Below are 22,902 nucleotides of genomic sequence, written 5' to 3'. Positions count from 1 at the left end.
ATCAGACTATGTAGGTATCTTTAGCCCATTAGCACACAATAAGGGTCCAAAATTGTGAACTGCTGCAGAGAAACTCTGATCTTGTCTTAGTGTCTTTTTGTGGTTATTCTCAGGAAGAAAAGGTCTGGGTAGAATTATGTAAAAATGTATTATCTTAAACAGTGGAAGGTTCTGATCTTCTCTTGCTAACTCTGTGAATTATGTTTTATGATAAGGTATTGGTCCTTAATTACTTAAAGTTCATATCAATCTGAAATTCATTTCTTTGAATTACAAATACATGGGAGTATCTTATCACATGCACTGTGTTGAGGGTCACAACATCAAAGCATAGGCGAACATGCCATTGCTTATGAAGATTTTATAGCATGCAAAGATGGGAGTGTCTCTTTCAAATGGCCTGCAAATTTCTTCTATTTTCTATGAGAATAATTAATTTTAGGTAAATTGTAGTCTGTTAGTTAAACCTAATCCCGTGTAGGTAGACTGTGGTCTCTTACTTAAACCTATTTCTTAATTGACTGGTTACACCTATATATGGAATTTCTACTAAAGAAATCCAGTAGCCAGAGTACAATAGAAGTATGCTTAGGCTGACAGGCTTAGTAATCTTCACAGCCACAACAATCTTAGCTATGAGAGGACTTGGCATTTATTAAGAAATTAAGAATGCCTGTTTCCAAGTTGTAATAGCTAAAACTTGCAAACAGCCCAGTTGCCCATCAACTGGAGACTGAATCAAGAAGATGTGGGGTTCTTTAAAAAATAAAATGGGGTATTCCTCAGCCATAAAGAACAAGAAACTAGAGACATTTATAGCTAAGTGGATGCACGTTGAGGCCATCTTCTTAAGTGAAATAAATAAGACACATGTGTAAATACCAGTTAGTTTCTCTGGCGTGAAAAACTAAAAATGTAAGTGAGGATCTAAATGTATAATTGATATTGTAAAATAGGAAGAAAAGGTCCAAAGGAGTAGGGGAAGTGGGAAGGGTAGGGGAAAGGAAAGAAGGGAAGAGAAAACATATGAGAAAAAGAAAAAATGGAAACAAAGTCTTTGTAAATAGGGAAGGGTGGAGGGGGTGAAGGGAGGGCAGGGAAATGGGGAAAAAATAAGAACCCAGGTATTCATGTAAAGGTACAAGATCCCAATGATGAATGTAACTGTATTGTATACCTAAAATGTACCAATAAACTTAATGGAAAAGAAAAGAATGCCTAGCTCTTTTTCTGTATATTTTATGTTGTTGATTTATCCTCATATATTTGAGAAACATTGCTGCTGTCACATAATGATGTTGTTAAGCATCATGAAGTTGTGAGAGCAAACAGTACCAATTAAACTTGGAAGATATATTTGCATTGAAGGTTAAAGATCCATGCACACTCTATTTTTCACTAATTTGAGTTTCTATGTATGTCTATATGTATCTGTGTATTGAACATGGTCATGGTTTTCACCCTGCAATGAAAGAACAAAGAATTCTTGGGTGTAAATACGTAAATTGGCATTTGTTAGATGGAGGAAAATCGAGATACAGTAATCAAGCCTTCTTGTTTATTCTTGCACCAAGTACTAAAATATTATGGAAATATTTAGCAATGTCACCCAGGGTTGGTAATGCTCTACAACACATGTTTAAGAGTTCTTTTATTCAAGATGATATGAAGCTAACAAAAGAGCTAAAACTGACAGCCCCCACTGTAGCACAATTTACTTACCAAGGGCAAGTGTGCATGCACATGAACACACGTAATACATGGATGCAGACACATGTACACACTTGTGCATACACATAAGATTACACACACTCAGACCCAGGCACTTCTCATTCTCTAAATACTCAACATCAGTGTGGAGCTTCACATAAGCGTTCAATTCCACAGGAAGATGCATTAGTATGTTTTGCCTGGATGATCATGAGCTCCCACATAAGAGCGAACTTCTGAATCCTTAACCTATGTTTTGGACCAAACAACACAGATGTTTCAGAAGCAATGGAACAAAAATACATGCCTCAAATACTAGCAAAGATGAAACATGGATAATAGCAAGAACAGAACAGTTATCTTGATGAATGAGCCAGCCACCCAAGGACCTACGCCGACTGAGCTACAAATTCCTTCAGTTTAACATTTCTCTGGCAAATAACATGACTGTAAAAAGCATCTTTTTTTATGAACTTCAATAAAAAAGTTACAGTGGATATTATGCAATTTACGAAAATTATTTTCAAACTTTAATGTGATGCATAAATGTGAATTATTTTTAACTATTAGTTTTTCCCAACATTAAAATTCTAACTTTTAAATAGAAAAACAAAGCCACTGAGCACCTTCAAAATCCACTATTTTCTCAACTGGTGACAATGATAACACTCCTAAGATTCTATAAATAATTGTGCAGCTTGCTGTAACCAAATGGATCTTAGCATTACTAAAACTTTTCATCAACATTTTAAAATTCAAGTTGAAATTATCAGAAAGCTCCAGAAAAATCGTCCCCACTTTTTAAGTTATTATAATTTAGTTCGACTGACTCACATATCTTAAATGTACATTCATTGAATGTATGTCTATAGAAACCTATCTGTAGACATATAAATAGTGCCGTAGTCAAGGCATAAAACATTGCCCATCGCACCTCATTCTACTTGGCTACTTGGTAAGGTGGGCAAGGGGCAAGATGACCCCTGGTTTCCAAGGCTGATTCATTTCCAGCTAGGCCTTATTTTCAGGGAAACACTATTTTCTAGGTTTCCACATAACTCAGGATTCTTTAACTTCCCATACTGGTTTTGAGATTCATCCATGTTGTTATGGATAGTAATAATTCTGTCTCTTGTCGAATAACATCCATGGCTCTATCACATTTTATCCATGTTTCGGAGGACATACATTTGTTTTCAGCTTGGACCTTTATAAATATTATTGCCATAAAAAATTTTACACAGCTGTTGTAGACTTCCCCTACACACACACACGCACACACACGCACACACAAATTCATTTGTTGAAGCCCCAACCCCAATCTGATGGTATTTGGCGTTGCAGTCTTGGGAGGCAATTAGTTTTAGATGAGGTCATGAAGGTGGGGTATTTGTGGTGGACTTATTATCCTCACAAGACCCAAGAACAGTTTCACTCACTCTGTCTACCATGTGAGACCACAGGAAGAAGATAGCAGCAGAGTAATCCTGGGAGCCCAACTGGGCTGGAGCTCTGCTCTTGGACTTCAAGCTTCCAGAGCTATGAGAGATAAACTTTTGTTATTTAAGCTATGTAGTCCATGGTATTTTGTTATAACAAATTAAAATATACTTTTAGAAGTACTTTTTTTTTTGGCACCAGGGATAGAACTCGGGACCTTGTGCTTGGGAGGCAGGAGCCAGAACCACTGAGCTAAATCCCTGGCCCCTGGAAGTACATTTTTAATTTTCTTGCACATATTCATAGAAATGAACAGGATTATTGCAAACAGTAGACTATATTAACTGCACAATAAGTTGACAAATTACTTTCCATGTTAGACTATCTTACATTCCCAGGACCATTATATACATGTATGAGTGTCAATGTCTCTGTATTATCCCAAAACACATTGAATTGTAAGTTTTGTATTTACATAATTCTGGAAAAATACATAAAACAAAGTTGAAAGAAATTTGTAGCAAGCACCTGTATTCCACCACTTACACTGTACTGTTATTTCCGTTTTAGTCTCATGTTCTTCCTATCCAACATCTGCCACTGACCCAGCAGGTGACAGCATTGGAGCAACAACCCTCTGCCCCCTCTAGTGGAGCTGAATGGCTCAGAAGTCATTGTTGGTCTCCACTGAGTGGGATGGACAGGAAGATGGGGCATCTGCCTCCTTGGTCCACCCAGGGTAGGGCTAGCACATTTGAGGTGGTTCTTATTTCATATCTGGTACTTCCTCACTTACATCTGGGTACTTCCCTCATCTAGGTATTTTCCTCAGTACTTTATCATTGATCATAGAATGTGGTGAATGTTTATTTTCCTAATTACCACAATAAAAGACATATTGTCAAGAATCTCCATCAAACTCCCCGCCCCCCCGCCCCCGGCTTTGAGTACACGTAGCCAATAGTCCTCACCACTTTCTGAAGCAGTCCTGGGAGCCTTCTTTTGTGACTATCTCTAGTTGTGCGGTCCTAGCTGCTTTGATATTGTGAACTGATAGAAAATGTTTCCCTTCATGGTTATTTTGACTTTGGGGAAGAACCAGAAGTTGCAGGGTGCCAGACCCAGTGAATAAGGTGGAAGAAGACATGGCATCGTGTTTTTACCCATATTCATACCCATATCCACACTCATATTCCCCATCCCTTTTAAAAAGTTTTATTTCCAGGGGCGGGATTTAGCTCAGTGGTTTCGCCGCCTGCTGCATAAGCACAAGGATCCAAGTTCAATCCCCGGTACAAAAAGAAAAAGAAAATTTATTTCCAAACAGGATCTCGCTGAGTCCCTAAGTTGCCCAAGGTTGGCTTGAACTTGCAATCCTCCTAGCTCAGCCTCTTCTGGTGTTGGCTTATAGGTGTGTGCCACCATGCCCAACTAAGATGTAGTCTTGAAGGCTGCTGCTCTCTGGCTATAATCCTGACTGGACCTGCGTCATTGCTCTCTGCTGGGAACTTTTATCCAGCTCCATCTTCACACATTGCTGTTGCTTGTCTCCTATGTTATAACACTAATTTTCTTAAATTCATTAATAATAGACAACTATTAAACTATTAAAACCAATTTAATTTTTGACATACACCCATTCAACAAGGTTTAAATAAATCTTTCTTCACTTCTAATTTCCCAATTATGATTATTTTCTTCCCAATGTAGAATCCAAACATCTACATTTTTCAAACTCTACTGGAATCCAAGCGTATGGTCTAGATTCACCCAATAATTTTGCACCAAACAGTGCTTTATTGACTCATGAGAGCAAATGGGATGTCAGCTGCATTGGAAATGCTGAGTTTGGGGAAACATGGTGACTTCTGGGATAGAGGTCTAACATGAGAGTGTACTGCTATACACAGGAAGATCAGTGGTAACTTTCGTTAATAAGTTCCAAGAAATGGTTGGCACATGGCCCTGTTTGTGTTGGCCCTGGCTTTGTATCATGTGAATTGATTCTCAATACTCACAGAGTATTTCACTGAACAACATCTTGAACCATTTTTTTCATCTGTCCAAGTACTAACCATATCCAATGCTGCTTAGCTTCAGAGTTAGATGAGATCAGATTAGAGAAGTGCAGGCATTTTTAGGGCAGCATGGATAAAGATAATTATCCAATCAATACTGGGAAGATGAACTGAGCAGATACTCCTCAAAAGAGCACATGGCCACTGATTATCAGAAAAAAAATGTTTAGCATCATTAGCCATTAGGGAAATCCAAATCATACTATATTGAATTACATACTACCTCGGCAAGAATGACTATTATTAAGAATACACAAAACAGTACTCGCTGGCAAAGATGTGGGGGAAAGAATCCGTTATACATTGCGGTTGGGGGTGTAAATTTATACAGCCACTCTGGAAATCTATACGAAGGTTGCTCAAAAAACTAAAGATGGAATCACTATGTGGTTCACTATTTGACATACACCTAAAGGAATTAGAGTCAGCATATGATAGAAATACCTGCATTCCTGTGTTTATTGTAGCAAAATGCATAATAGTCAAGCTATGAAATCAGTCCATCAATGGATGAATTGGATAAACGAAATACGATTCATATACACAATGGGGTATTATTCAGCCATAGAGAAGCATGAATACCATGTCACTTCCAGGAAAATGGACATAACAAGGGATTTCACATTAAGGGAAATAAGCCAGATTCAGAGCAAAAATTGCATGATTTTACTCATATATAGAATGTAGAACACTTGTGTATATATGACACTAAAATAGAAGGGAAACCATTAGACAAGAAGTATGGGAAAGTGTGAAGGAAGGATGGAGGAGGACAGGGGAATGAATACCATCACAATAGGTTACATGCTGTGTGAACTATTCCACAATGAAACCCAATATTCAGCATAATTAATACGCACTATAAATTATATATATATATATATATATAGTAAAATAGAAAGATGCAAATGAAGCAACCACAAAACCTTTCTCATTCAGTTTGAGGGATTTTGTTATTTGCAAGTCATACTAGGTACATGTTTTTCTCCTTCTGGGTTATACCTCATTTTGATAAATGCTCTTTATTCAGTGTCATAATATTTTTAAGGCTGTAAAAAGTGAATTCATAGTATTTTTATTACCTTAATTTTTAAATTTATCCTCATCACTGGTTGATAATTTTCTGGGTGCAAAACCCCAGCTGGACATTCACTGCCCTTGTATGTTAAAGGTTTATTTCTGCTGTCTTTAAAATGAGCTTAGTTTGATTCCTTTATTCTTTTTTCTTTATTCACTGAGTTTATTGTTACATTTTAGGTATATATTATGATCACATTCATCATTGAGAATTTGTACCTGCACACGATGTATCTTGGTTCTTGTTTTTTCTTTATTTCCTTTCCCTCCATTCCACCCATCCACTCCTTGCAACCTACAAAAACTTTGCTTCTGTTCTTTCCTTCTTTTTCTCATATTATTTTCTTAATAACCTAATTCAGTAGAGTAGCTGGAAGCAAGGTCAACACTCAGAAATCAATAGTCTTCCTGTAAACGAACAACAGATTCACTGAGAGAGGAACTGGAGAAATAACTCATTTCACAATATCATCCACAAAAATGAAATACCTAGGAATCTAATGAAGGAAGTAAAAGACCTCTACTCTGAAAACATCAGCACTCTGAAAAAAGAGATCGAAGAGGATCCCAGAAAATGGAAAGACATCCTTTCTTCTTGGGTGGGAAGAGCCAATATAGTGAAAATGGCCATACTTCCAAAATGACTATAGAGATTCAATGCAATCCCAATTGAAATTCTAACAGGATATTTCACAAAACTTGAGAAAACAATCCAAAAATTTTTTTGGAATCAGAAGAGACCTAGAATAGCAAAAGTAATTCTAGGCAACAAAAACAAGGAAGGGGGTATCACAATCCCCAACTTGAAATTACACTACAATGCCACTGTGATAAAAACAGCATGGTTCTGGCTAGAAACAAACCTGAGGACCAGTGGAACAGATTACATGATGCAGAAACAATGCCAGACACACTCAGCCACCTCATCTTTGACAACAGAGCCAAACACCCTCACTGGAGGAAAGACAGCCTCTAGTAAATGGTGCTGGAAACTGGATTTCAACTTTCCGAAGATTAAAACTAGACCTATATCTCTCTAAACTAAAATTGAAATGGATCAAATATCTAAATAATAAAACAGAAACACTAAACCTGCTAGAAGATAGGTTAGATGGAACTCTTGAAGACACTGGCCTGGGAAAAGGCTTTGTAAACAAAATCTTTATTCTTTTTAGATAATTTTTCACTTTCCAAAAGCTTTTAGGAATCATGATGTTAATTTTATAATTTAGAAAAATATGTGGATATTTTATCAATCTTTACCCCTGGGATACAGTATTCCATTTTTCTGTTGGAAAATCTTTATACATTAGTTATGAAATTTTGTTTTATTTTTTCCCTAAAATTTAGAAGAGTGCTTGTTTAATATTTATTTATTAATATCTACTTGTATCACATTAAAATAATAATACATTGAAGCTTTGGAAAATGTTGTTGCATTATTTATTTTATATTACTCTTTGATTTCTTTTACTTCTGTCTTGTCTAGAACAATTTTTTATTCAATATTGCATCTCCTGAAAAGAGTCTCCAATATGTTTATTTTTACCTTTGATTCTCCACTTTCTGTTTTATTTCCTGAAAGTGGTCTTCATTTTAACTTCATAGCTTTTGACAAATGTATCTTCCCTATTTTCATGAAAAATACCCACGAAGTTTTTCAGCATTTATTGAATATTGCTTGGTAAAATCTCCATATTCTGGTTTTATTTATGCAGTAACTTTATGTTTTTCAAGCTATTAAATTCACTCTGGCAGTTTTCTCTTTTTATCTGCATTGCCTTTGTTTTTTTTTAAGCAGTTACTTTTCGTATTTATTTTGGGTTTTGGCACTTATCAAATATTTAATCACTAAGAGGCTGTTTATATATGGGTGCCCCACAGAAGCGCCTACTGGAAGCTCTCTGATTCTGTGTGACTCTGTCACCTCATGTAAGGTGCAGAACTCAGTATTCCCAGGGAGTCTACTCAGATGCTACTACTGCAGGTGTTTTCTGTGGGGCTACTGAGTTCTCAAATAATCCCTTATTCCTATGGCAGGAGACGTTCTAAGCCTGGTTGCAGTGCTCTGAGGGTAAAATTGGACAGCTGGACCTCAATATTCCCTCTACAGAGTTCTATTTAGGCCCCTGGGAAAGATACATCCTCATTGCTTCTCTGTGGAACCCTTTGTCCCAGCATCCAAAGATATTTTTATTCTGAAGGGGAAAATGCTTTTTATAATTTCTTCTGGAATCAAAGATCCCCCTTTCCTATAGGATTGGGATTCAATTCTCCTCAGTACCATAAAATCCATTCATCTTACACCTTCCAAAATTTTCTTCTAATTTTCTGTATGATGTCATTTACTATGTTGTTCACTCTTTTTTATGTTGAGGTCATACTTGTTCATTTTTTATTGTCTAATACGTTAATTTTTGAGAGAGTTTAAACTAGATGTGTGTATGTATCCACTTTGGTAACTGGATCCCACTCTGCTAACAGCATTCATTATCAGAGTGATGATTTTTAAAAATCATGATATTCAATTATAAAAATATCTTAGTTATTTACAGTAATTCTGCTTATTGAAACAACTTGCCAGGGTTAAAATAATTGTCATAAAGACTACATACTTGAGAGAAAATTGTTATGGTGAAGAAGAGCTAATAACTAGTTTTATATTCATTGTGATTGGAATAATGTTTTTAAAATATTACTCATAGATTGGAAAGTAGTAAAATTAAATGATATACTCCAATATATTAACAAATTGTCAGAGTGATAACTTATAAATTGTTTTTAACCATTGTCATTTCTCTAGTCTCTCTGTTCAGTGACTACATACTTTGAAAATGAAAGAGCAATAGAATAGAATACACATACAACAATATCCTTATTCACATAAAAGCCTCACTTCTGAGTCTTCTGGAAAAATCTACATTTCCTTCTCTGGGTAGTTGGCCGATCATTCCTAGCAGCTGGACACGTTGGCAATTCGCCAAGAGAACAGAAATGACACCTAGTTTCCATGATTATGCAAATTGTCTAGCAGCTACTATTCCTTTTCTGTTTAACCTTTCTATAGAAATACATATTTTGCAAAGAGATTAGAGAATGACGGTTAATTTATCTCTGTGCCATCCACGTAGACAGTATTGACAGATAGAACAATGTGCAATGTTAAGCAGCAATGTAACACAGAAAAGACAAACATAAGTCTTTTATCAATATAAATATCTTTTGTCTATTCAATGACAGTCTGACTTCAACAGAACTTTGATAAGCAGTGTTGATCCGCTTTACATAGAGATCAGAAACCTAATTGAAATGAATCACATTAACAGATCTGTGACATAATTATAGAAATTTAATTATGCATCTCAGTAATATTTTCATCCACACTTGGGCCAAAAGAAGTGCTCAGTATTTCCATATGTTTATTAAAGCTTTCAAATAATTTAAGAATTATTTACAGTATAAATGACTTAAAGATTTGAACAAATAATGAATATAAAATGAAAAATTTATACTTTATTCTTTTTTTATTCCTCACTATTAATCACAATTACTAGTTAGTGTTTGTGGAGTATTGTGTTGCCTTTCAAACTTTGCCACGAGATTGGACACCACCACTTTTCTTTTGGTACTGGGGATGGAACTCAGGTCCTTGAACCTGCAAGGCAGGTGGCAGAACCACTGAGCTAAATCCCCAGCCCATGGACACCACCACTTTTATTTCCTCTTTCACAGTAATTTTCTTGTATTATTTCAGTGCTTTTTTTTTAATTATAAGAGCTAGAAGAAATACAGCTTCATGAAAATATGATTTCATTGAAAGAAATGCAGTGGAATTTAATGTTGAAACTGTGATGTACTTCAAGCTCTCAATTTCTAATAGATATTGAACAGCTCGATCTTTGTTTAAAAAAATTTCAACCCTCCTTGCAGAGTTCCCTCTGTGACTGTGGAGAGTATGTCAACATACAGTTTTGGAATTGTGCAATTCACATATCTAGAGGTATATAGAAAGCTAATATATATTTTCCTGCTCTTTTGGAGACATGTTTAGATTTTAAAATTCGGAATATATCTCCAAAAACTGTGTATAAATGCCAGAACTAGAAGATTCCCTAAATTGTATCAAATATTTTAATTTGTTTTACAGAGACATTGAAGCAAGTTACAAGGCTTAAGAAGATGCAGAACTAATTAATAGAATATCCTTGCCATATCAGCTTTGATTTTTTTTTTTTACAATATTCTGTTGGCTTAACCTTGACCTCTGAATAACAGTGTCATGTCTTTGATTTCAAGATCTTGTTAAAGAGGCCAATGTGTATGCTCAACAAATGTCTCTTTAGTCTATTAAAAAGAGGTGCAACTGAATTCAGATCTGATTCTTTTTTTACATTATAATGTCTTTGATGAATGAGTTCCTATAGTCATTCATAATACAAAATTCAAAATTTCATTTGCTTTCCAGTTTAATAAAAAGTTAATATACTTTTTAATTCTCAACATAAATTATTAAAACTACTCATATTCTTTTATTTATATTCTGTTAGAATATGAATATTCTTTCACATTATCAGTGTTCAAATATATCCATCTCAGTCAATTTCTACAATTTTTTTCTCATGTGAAAATGTAAAAATCTGCTTATTTCAATTATATTTAAATATCTGTTTTTATGGAATGCAGATAGAAGAAAATCTAGGCAAAGTCAAAGAACTGGTTATAAAAATAATTAACTATTAACTAGCTGTATTGAATTAGTACATACATGAATATTATTTTAGTGATATTCTCCTTTACTCAGTCTAGCAATTTAATTAAAATTCTTTTAATTGCCATATGCTGTTGTAACTTCTGTGAATTTAATATAGCGGCAAAGGCTAGTGTTGATAGTTCAAAATTTAGCACAGTGCACACAAACTTAAAGAAGAGCACTAATAAAATGTGATATCACCCACAGATGACAGGTTATTCTCTCTATGAAGTTCAGAGGAGACACCAGAGCAAAAGGTAGAGTTCATCCCATGGAGAAGTCTGGCCAACATGAAGAAAATAAATGAGCATAATTGGGGTTGGAAATGTTTAGTACATTTCTGTGAGGGAATAGTTAAAGTTTGGAAATGAAAGTTAAGAAAATCATATTAAACACTTTCCTGTCAGAGGGACACAATGCCCATCACCTACAACTACAGGAGAAAGGAGTTTTTGGCTCACAGTTTCAGCACATGTTTGCCCAGGTCCAAGGTGCAGACATGGTGGAAGGGTGTAATGGAGGGAAGCTGCTGAACACATGGCAGCCAGGCAGCAGAGACAATGAGGGAAGAGAGGAGCCAGGGACTAAAATATACTCTTCTATAGCACGACCCCAGGGACTGTCCTCAAACCAGGTTGAACCCTTAGCAGCACATTCAGCTGCTGATCTCCACCGATAAGCACAGCATCACAGGATCCAGTCACCCTTCACACACATGGGCTTTGGGGGGCATTTTAGATCTAAACCATTACAGGCACAATATTCTTCTGCAGGAGTGAAGTTGAAGGCGGGAGTTAAGGAACTCAAACACCCTGGAAAGTTTTAGTGTCCATCCCTATTACACCCAATTGTAAGTTTCAAGTTTCCTATAAGTCAATCCTGACCAGTGATGCAAATTTGGGCCTTCTGGATACATCATAGACAAAGGGATCACCTACATTTGAACCCTAGGCAATGCAGTATTCTAGAATATTGCTTACTTTCACAGATCTTCTATCAGAAAATGTGTATCTAGAAACCTTTAATTTAAGTCAGAGGATTTATTTAGAATGCAGATCACAATTAGTCCATAGAAGTTACCTTTTAAAAAAGAAAGAAAAAAGTTAAAATACTTCTCTTGTTCAAAATACATTAAATGGAAGCACTTAACCTATCCACACTAAAGTTTCAGTTTGCTTGTGCCATTTTGCTTAAAGCAAGGTAAGCAAATTCCACTCGTCGGGAGAGGTGACTGGTTAACCCAGCAATGAGAAGATAACAAAAATAAAGCAGATAAAAAAATAACAAAAGAGAAAATAACAAAAATAAAGCAGCATTACTTTGTGTACATGGAAGGAGCCCTAAGACCCTGGGGACCTAATGTTCAACCTGAGCAGATGTCTATCTAACGTTAAGCACAAACTCAAGTGGAAAGGTGTCACGTGGAAATGTCAGGCTGGTTATATGGAATCATCTGGCTTTCCTGAAAGAAGCTAGAAATTGGATTTTTGTAAAAAATGAGTTTTCCAGTGCTTTCTCTGAACATCGTCATGCTGCCTGTTTGGCTCTCTCATTGGGCTGACCAGGGGTACTGAATCATTGTTTTCAAATTTGTATGCCAAGCTATAAGAAGGTATTCATAATTTCATCACTCTTTGCATTGTTCATGCTTATATAAATGACCAGCTTGATGCAACATTTGCTAGTTAGTTAAAATATAACCTTTGCTAGTTAGTTAAAATAGCACCTTGTTGCTGCATCTTTACTGTGGATATGGGAAAGAAATCAGATGGATGAACTGGGCTCGATTATTTAAAGTGTCCGTTCCATTCCACAGAGTCAGGTCCGGGGAAAATGGTCATTTGCATAGTAATTAGACCCAAGGATAACAGATGAGAGGAAACAATTTTCTTATTTTTAGCATTAAGACTTCTGTGCTCTCAGCATTTGGTGACCTGATTACCCAGGACCTCGGCTAAAGGATACAGAAATAAAGTGAAAGAGACAGGAAAGAAAAGTTCTCAAGAGACAGGTTTCTGTGGGAAAAGTCCGAGGCAATTAGGTAAACCAATTAATTCCTCATCTGGAATAAGGTGGCTCGCTCTTGGGTCTGGCACCTGATGCAAACCCTCTTCGGTGGACTGGGCCTTCGCTGTCATTTTCCCTCCGAGACCTGAGACTCTGGCTCCTCAACATCTGCCCCTTTGTCTTCTCCTTGGCCATTTACACTCCCAAAGGGTGGAGGCTGTCACTAGAGAAACGCCTTAACCCAGTTGTCTCTAGAAAAAGGCCAGTGGGAAACAGCAAGGAGAACTAACAGGGGCTGTCTACGGGCTGTCTTAGGGATGTGTCCCAGGGAGCCTGCGGGCTTTTCTGTTTGCTCTACAGTCCTCCCTCTGCTCAGAGAGGAGGAGGAGGAAGACCTGGGTTGACTCAAAATAGCAAGCTGACACGAAGCAGTGCTAGCTTCTCTAAAAGTTGGGCTCTATCTCTCCAAAATCTTAATTTTATTCTCTTTTTGTTCTAAAGATTAAAGTTTAGATAAAATCACTAACATATATCTTCATTTTCCTTTTTCCCCTGAATACTGTTTTAAATTATATCTCTCTCTATATATACAGATAGATAGATATGTGCTGTGTATATATCACATATATGATTTCTAAAAGGTAAAAATAAAACAAATAAATTTAGACTATAAAACAGTTAACCAACAGCTTATAGTCTACACAATGGAAAAATATTTTACTCATTTAATCATAATATTGTCTATGATAATATGATAATCATAAAGTCCACCTGAATCCATATAATTATTAGTTATTAAATTTTGCTCTGAAAGTTCTAAAATGTAAGATAATGAATATATGATCGCTGTCAGAATTTAATCTTTTTTTGTCTTCATTAAATTTATTGGTACATTTTAAGTGTACAGTATGATGACATTCATTGTCGGGAATTTGTATCTTTACATGAGTATCTTGGTTCTTATTTTTCCCCCCTTCCCCTGCCCTCTCTTCACTCCCTCCCCCCCTCCCTGTTTACAAAGACTTTGTTTGCATTTTTTCTTTTTCTCATATTTATCCTTTCCCTTCTTTCCTTTCCCCTACCCCTTCCACTTCCCCTTCCCCTTTGCCCCTTTTCTTCCTATTTCACATTACCTATTATACATTTTAGTCCTTATTTACACTTTCAGTTTCTCACACCAGAGAAACTATTCAGTATTTACACATGTGTGTCCTATTTATTTCACTTAAGAGTATTGCCTCAATGTGCATCCATTTAGCTATAAATGACTCTAGTTTCTCATTCTTTATGGCTGAGTAGTACTCCATTTTATTAAAAAAACAAAACAAGACACATCTTCTTTATCCAGTCTCCAGTTGATGGGCACTTGGGCTGTTTCCAAGCTTTAGCTATTACAAATTGTGCCTCTATAAACATGGGGGCAAATATATCACTGTGGTATGATTCTTTTAATTCTTTTGGGAAGATCCCCAGCAGGGGAATAGCTGGGTCAAATGGGAACTCTAATTCTAGCTTTTTGAGGTATCTCCATATTGACTGTCACAATGATTGTATCAGTCTACACTCCCACTAACAATGGAGAAAAGCTCCTTTTTCTACACATCCCCTCCAACAGTTGTTATTGGTTGATTTCTTGATAGCAACCATTCAGAATTTTATATTTTGAGTATCAAGTCATCTGCAAATAATGACAGTTTAACTTCTTTGTTTCCTATCTTTATTCCTTTTATTTCTTTCTCTTGTCTAATTGCCTTGGCTAATGTTTCCAAAACTATATTGAACAAGAGTGGTGCTAGTCAACATCCTAGTCTTGTTCCTGATTTTAGTGTGAAGGATTTCAGTTTTTGACCATTTAGTATGATATTGGCTGTTAGTTTTTCATAGATGCCTTTTATCAGATTGAGACAGAGACTATTCCAATTTCTGTAGGATTTTATCATGAATGGGTGTTGGATTTTGTCAAACCCTTTTTCTGCATCTATTGAGATGATCATGTGGTTTTGTTCTTGGCTCTATTAATATAGTGTATTACATTTATTGATTTTAGTATGTTGAACCATCCCTGCATCCCTGGGATGAATCCCACTTGATCAGGGTGTATGATCTTCTTGATGATCTTCTGCATTCTGTTTGCCATTATCTTATTAAGGATTTTTGCATCTATGTTCATGAGTGAGATTGACCTGTAGTTCTCTTTTTCCGTTGGGTCTTTCTGTGCTTTTGGGATCAAGGTGATGCTTGATTCCAGGAATGAATTTGGGAGTATTGCTTCCCTTTCAATTTCATTGAAGAGTTTCAACAGTAGTGGCAATAATTCTTCTCTAAATGTCTTGGAGAATTCAGCAGTGAAGCCATCAAGGCTTTTCTTAGTTGATAAGTTTTTTATTACATTTTCAATTTCGTTGATTGATATTGGGTTGTTTAGAATTTTTAGGTCTTCTTCGTTCAACTTTGTTAATTCATATGTATCTACGAATCTGTCTATTTCTTCTGTGTTTCCACCTTATTGGCATATAGGTCCTGGAAGTAGGTATTGATGATCCTCTGGATTTCTGCTGGGTCTGTTGTAATTTCACCCTTTTCATTCTTAATTGCTTTTGGAATCACAGTTGAAGAAATGTTTTACTTTTTCTTTTTAGGAAGCAAAATTCTTTTTTGGTACTAGGGAACAAACTCAGGACCTTACATATGTGAGGCAGGCGCTACGCCACTGAGCTAAATCCCCTGCCCAAAATTTAGAATTTTGATGTGACCTTTCTTTCTAAGTGAAACAGCCTCTGTTTTGGGGCTTTAAGGAAGCTTTTAAAAATACATTTCAATATAAACCTCATTTAAAATAAATTCGAGTGAAATTATATCACATCAATCACAGCATTTAATGGTCTTCACATTATTCCCCTATAGAATTTTTTGGCTGAATAAAATGTGTAAATTATTTCAGATCTTATCTATGTTATGGTATCACTGGTGAGAGAGACTTTTGGAAAACAAGTTATTTTACATTAGACAATTAGTAGGGGCACAAAGAACTATAAAAATATTCCAAAATTTTTCAAAGTTTGGCATCAATTAGTATTCTTTGATATGTGGGGAAAGTGCTTTAATGAGAACTACTAAAAGTCACTGGGCAAAAAGATTCTTTTTTTAAATGGGTGGCTACTAAACATTTACAGAATATACTGTCCTGAATGTGCATATAGATTAATGAAGAATTTCATTAATCATTTATTCAGAAAAGTTAACAATATGAAACATTTGTACAGAATATCTAAGCTAAAATATAACATGATGATTGGTGTTCATTCTTGTTGTTTATTATGCCTACATCATGCATTGTGATGTCTTCCTGAAAAGCACAAACCTCCAACAAAACTGATGCATAGAAAAACCAAAGCAAGCAGATAACAATTGCAGTTACCCACTCGATTTTACATCCAGTAAAAGGGAAAACTAACATGCACAAAAGACTTCTATTCTTTATGCTGAGCTGTTTTGAAGAAGAGTTACTTTTGACACTTTGCATGAAAAATACAGTCTATCAAAAGAATAAATATTCAAGGGGGGAAAGTTCAAATATCCAACAGATAAGAAAAGCAGGACAGCTGAAGGATGATTCTCTCTTACCAATGGGAAAAATATCATTCAGCAATTTTGAGGAGTTCCCTTTCAATGGCCTGCAATAATGAAAACCCATTTCAGTAACGTGAAATTAAAAACCACTGAATACTGCAGCTTCAAATTTGATCCTAAGGACATTTTTAAAGCTGTAATATTCTACTTAAAATGCCACTAAAACTTACTGCCTCTATTTTGTACAGCAGTTTGCTTTTGTAGGAAAAATAATTGCTCTCTGCAAAGAAATCTTGCCTTCATTTCTGCACATTCAGGCAGTTTCTCTATGCATGAACTATGTCTCTATGTTATATATTTCTTTTTGCCACATAAACATTCGTTTGCTATATGCAAAAGCACTTTTGGAAAGAATGTAGTAGAAATGCTATTCTCTGGCTTTCGAGAGGAAGAATGGATGAAAGGATAGGAAGGAGGCTTGAGTTTTTCCTTGTCTGTGGGAATCTCATACTTAGTTTATCAGTTTTCTCTCTCTCTCCCTTCCCTCTGTTGAGGCTTTCCATCGGGCTGATCAGATGGAATCTTTCCCTTTAAAAAAATTCCATGTATTTGCCCGAACAGCTTCTTGAATGCCTGTAATGGTGACCTTGATGACCAAAGTATAGCCCTGGAAAAGTAAGTCTTTTGAAGCCAGACAGGAGGTCCACCCTGTCCCAAGATTGTCCTAGGCATACCAGTGTAGCTCCCTGGAAATACTTTACCTTCTTGGAATATACATGCATTCATTCCTTCTGTGTTTTTTACAAATGACCCTCTCTGCAGTACCCATTTTTTTTCTAACAGAAAATCTTCTTGTCCCAGGGAAATGTGAAATCAACCCATTAATATCACTGCTTTGGTGGCTATTGCTGAGTGCCCTTCAAAGGGCTTTTATATAGATTTCTAAATAACCATAGCTTCGATAATAACTTGCAATTACAAATTCTTTCTGAGAATGTTGTTTCCTCCTGCTGGGCACCAAGCTTATAACTCTTTTTACATTGATCTGCACAGCAATTATTTAAAACACGTTTACAGATTTAACTGTCTTGTGAACTTCACACTAACAAGCCATTGTCTCTCATTAGATGTTTTTTTCTTGTTGAGATTTTTTTTTTTTTTAATTTTAGACCTTTGTTACTTTTTTCTTCTGTAGATCTATTTTGTAATCACCCATTTTGAACAGTAGCAGTTCATGGAAGCAGTTTGGGGTAATTTGTATTCTCAGGATTTGCATTTGGGATCTCCATTCCTTCCTTTCTGGAGTTCTGTGTGCTTCCTAAGAAATCCTCCCATTCCACGCTACAGCATGTATGCCCAGAGATCTTGGGCATGACAGAGTTTTCCAAGCCACAGCAACTCAATTGCACCTTTTCATGCTAACAGTCATTTATCTAGTCAACATATATCTGCATAAGAAAAAATGTTATTCTTCCTATAATCATGAAAATATTCTTTAAAGTGCCTGCTGTTCTACACCTATGCAAAGAAAAGTAACAAATATAATTGTTATTTTCCCCTAATCACAAATAAGAGTTTCAAAGGTGGTTCCTCCCGAAAGCCTGGTGGGTAAAATCCACAAAGAATAGTGCTGGGTCTTAGGTTAAAAAGTCCAAGTGGTATGAGAGAGGTAATGTATTTTCTCTGCTGTTAACACAAGAACAATTTTTTTCTAAACCAAATCCTGACATTCTCCACATGACTTGGCACCTGAGCCCTCCAATGGCCTTCATTTCCCCATCTCTCATCTAGAGAATGATGTAGCTTAACAAAAAATTATAATTTACCTAACACATGTTTAGTTGAAGTTGTTAGTACATAAAATTTTCGTCTTCTAAATGTTCTAGATGTATTGATTGATTGTCTCTTATATAATTGAATACCAAACAAGTAAGACAAATTGTTACAATGGCAGAATTTTAGATGAAGGGTGATGAGAGCACCGTGATGTCAAAGTTTAGCCCAGGGAATCAGCAGTCTGGGCAAATTACAGATCTGTAAGCACCAGACTTAAAGTGCTTAGTGAGGCTTTCCGGATCCAAGCTCTGGTTCTTTTCATTCAGTGCTGCCTGCTATTCATTATAAAAGCAAATAGGATGTCACTTATGATGGGAATTTCAAAAGCAAAAGCCATTTGTCACATTTCATGTGTAAATGCTGCTAATTATAATAATTTGGATACATTCAGTGTCCCTCACAGCTCTGTTATATTCCTGATCTGCATGTTGCTAGGGGAAAATGTGCTGATTCTTTTCAAAGGAGTAGAAGAGGCATGTGCTTTGGAGTGGCTCCCTAGCTGTTTCAGCTCTCTGAGCGTCAATATTCTCATCTGTAAAAACCTTTGCAGCATTCATAGGGAAATTAAATGAGAAATGTGGAAACTTCCTAGCATCCTACTTGCACCAACTTACCTCTCAGAAAAGTCAGTAATCTTCCCCAAAATTAAGAGAAAACATTCCTTTAAGTTAATTTTGCAGCATATTAGTACTGACAAGAATTGTGGTGATATCAGATTCAGTTCCTTATTTTACAGAGGTGAATGCTGAAGCTTGGACATTTGACGTGACTTCTCAAAGTTCACACAGATGGCTTTAAGAAGCAGACAAAGTCCTAACACAGCCGAGACCCCTTTCTGTGTCCAGAGTAAGGCTGTCATTCTCAACAGCCCTGGTTAGGACTTTGGGAAATCCACACAGAACCATGCCTTACAGGAAGACAGGCTGAACAATGTCATTAAAGCTGTCATTTCTAAACCTTTCATTACAAAGTTACCACATATATGTCTACTCTTTTCCAAAGCACCCATAATTATGCTAAAAGGCCAAACATGATGAACAGGACTGTATTTAATAAAACAAATAATTTTTGAAAAAAATATCAATGTCTTTCTTATTGTGAAATTTATTCTCCACCCCTTTGTGTGAACTTTTGAAAATTAGCTGTTTTAGAAAACTTTGTCTTTCAGAAAAATGAAGTAACTCATTTATATCATTATATGCAATATAAATTAGCTTTTATTAAATCAGGCTAAATCCACATTTATACCTTTATTTTCATTTAAGCTAGAAAACCCTAAGAAAATAAGAACTCATCTGTAGCAAAATTCCTTGTGAAAAGCAATTTATTTGGTTTGATTGTCAAAGTTAGTAAGTTTGCCTTTTGTTTAAAGTACTTTTCAGTGAAATTCTTCAGAAATTTTTTCTTTTATTTTTAATAAAATCCCCAGAATGGTTCTTTAATTACATAAATACAAAGTCAGTATAATACAACTACTAATCTGCAAGGGGTAAGTTATCAAGTGCTCTTTTTACAATGGTTGTAATTACAAATAATATGCCAATTAACACTAGTAAAATTATCAGCTGGGCAGAGGTTAAGAAATTTTTGTGGGCTCCAGAAGTATTTTAGTCAGGAAAAGGAGTAAGATTTGATTACTCTTTTCCTATGAAATCTTGTTTAATAATTTTTGTGCTAAAAACTAGCAAAATCACATGCAAAGAGTAGGTATTCAGCAAAATTCATTTTCTTAATCTATTTTTTTATTTTGTACCAGGGATCAAACTCCAGTCCTTGTGCTTGTGAGGCAGGCGGTGGAACGACTGAGATACATTCCCGGCCCTACATTTTCTTAATCTATATTTGAACTTTTTACTCTTCCATGATGTCCAACGTTTCTTTTACAATAATACTTTTCCATACCCAGAGCCTCTGACCATGCCCACTCAGGTTCTGACATAAGCATTTGTTCTAACCTAATATGTTTTGTATACAACTTTAAGTTTTAATATTTTATGTTAAAGATATTCAGTTTCATAATAAATTCCCCCCAGCTATGAACTCTTGCCTATTACCTTTAAGTCTTTTTCTAATCTTCTTATTGAAAGCACTGTATTTTACACCTTCAACCTGGAACTTTCTATACCTCAATGTGACACTGATCTCATTAAATACAGAAACTTACTAACAGATCAGTGCTAGGAATATAGAAACTTTATGTAGCTTTTATTTTAAAGTTTTCTTCTGTTGACAATAAAATCAATGAAGATTGGAGTTGAAAATATCTTACCATGTATATATCTGCTACCATGCGTTTCAGATTCTTACTATAGAATATTTTTATAAAAAGCCATTTCAGATGTACATGCACATAATAAACAAGGGAATTTTAAATAAACTAAAAATATTAGATGCAATTAAACTGACCTTTATTTGTTACTAAGTCATTTAGAAAAATATGGCAATTTTATTGAGCGTAAGATTTTTAAACTGGTATTTTAAAATGTCTTAAAAACTGTAATATTGTAATTATTTAGGGACTTTGCTTTGATTATTCACTATCAATGCAACTCTGATTTTTACATTTAAATAACTTAAACACGATGATATTTAATTGAACTGAAAGTGCAGAAGAGATTCTTCTCTTTAAATTAGAAAATGTGTGTGCCTATGTTGTCATAGCCAAATACTATAGAATGGATACTTACATGACAGAAGCTAGATTTCATACACTTTTGGAAGCTAGAAGTCAAAGATCAAGTGCCAGTACACTGGTTGAAGTAAGTGTCTTTTCTGACTAAGCAATGGTTGCTTTCTCACTGTCCTCATATGGTGTATAGAGTCTCCTGGGTTTCTAGTGATCTTTTACAAGATTAATCCTATCTTCATGGCCTCAGCTCCTCAAGATCTTGTCTCCAAATACCATCGCCTTGAGGGGTAAAGTTTCAAGGTATGAATTTTTATTGGGCAAGTTTCAATCCATAGCACAATAGCCACATACAAGCAAAAACTACAGAAGGGAGTTTAATCTGTCCTACTGAGAAAAATGGGTTAAGCCAACATTAACTGCACAATGCATACAAGGTATAAAAGCTGATGCAATTTATAATATATAGTATAATTTTACTGTGAAAATTTCCAGTTTTCTCTTAGAGTGAAATGTAAAGTTAAAAGTGAAACTCAAATCACAAGTGTATTGAAGCCTGAAAGTAGTACTTTGCTAATCCTTAAATCCTTCACTTACAGAGAAATTTGTTGTTATTAGTAATAAGCTGGAAGCCAAGTCAGAGTTGGATGTGACCCTAGATGTCCTCACTGCTTCTCCATCTGTCTTTCTCCTAAAGGAACTATACTAATAGATCTACATGAAACCATATTCATTTGTCCTTGATTTTAGTATATTTTCATTATCTTTCCTATTATTGGAATTTCATTGGAATGTGAAGAAATAGCAGCAAGTATAAAAATGACGGATTTTATTATTTTAAGCCATATTTGTTTGTGTTGCTCAAAATGCATTGATTAGTAAATAATCATGTGCCTCTAGTTATGGTATAATGCTATAATAAAAGAGGGGGCATTGGAGTCTAGTAGGTATCTTGGAAGAATCAAGAAATCCTATTAAAGACAATATTATTTTTCTGGTTTTGTTGTCCCAAAATGTAAAAAGTCCATTTTCTTGAAAATATTTCATGGTAGGTAAATGCTGCAAATACCCTAAATGCTGTTGATTGCTTGAACACCATTGGCAGTTACTAGGTCTGCTAGAGACTTACTGACACAGCACATCAATTAGTAGTGATATTAGTATGGAAATCCTTTGGCATTAATTACTTCAGCAGCAAATAAATCTAGAATTTATTTTCTCCCCTGTGGATAGCAAGAGCATTTGCAGTGATTTCCCACTTATTTTTATGTGTTTGCATCACTTCTAATGAAGTCATGGTTACAGCACCAGGAAACAGAAATGTTGACAATGATAAGCTCCATTCTTTCACACTAAGTAGGAAATAGGAATGCTTCACAATTGGCCTAGAGGCTGTTCACTGGAGTATAAATCAATGGAAATATGGAGGCTTGAAAAACAAATGGCCATAATTTTTCTCTATTCATGTCAATGATGTGACTGCCACTCCTCACAAAAGAGGTGGAGTCTTCCAATCCTTTGAATCAAGGCATGTCTATGAAAATTGCTTTGATTAACAAACAGAGCATCAGAAAATGTGAAATAGAAACTTGATAGCTTCCCGTGTACTGAGGCTAGGTCTCATACTACTGAGAATTCTGATATTACTATTTATGAAGCTTGGCCACTTCAAGAGTGATGTAAAGATTCAGAAAATTCTAGCCAATAGCCCACTAGTTTTCAGTCCTGGACACCCCTACCCTACTATCTAGCCTACAATAGAATTACTATCTTACTGCAGTGCCCAGGATACCAGTTGATCTGAACAC

This window comes from Heterocephalus glaber, unplaced genomic scaffold (genome assembly GCF_053883595.1).
Source record: "Heterocephalus glaber isolate CG9 unplaced genomic scaffold, H.glaber_assembly_v1.0 deba00001724, whole genome shotgun sequence".
NCBI classification, from domain to species: domain Eukaryota; kingdom Metazoa; phylum Chordata; class Mammalia; order Rodentia; family Bathyergidae; genus Heterocephalus; species Heterocephalus glaber.
Note: the sequence above shows the minus strand (reverse complement) of the source record.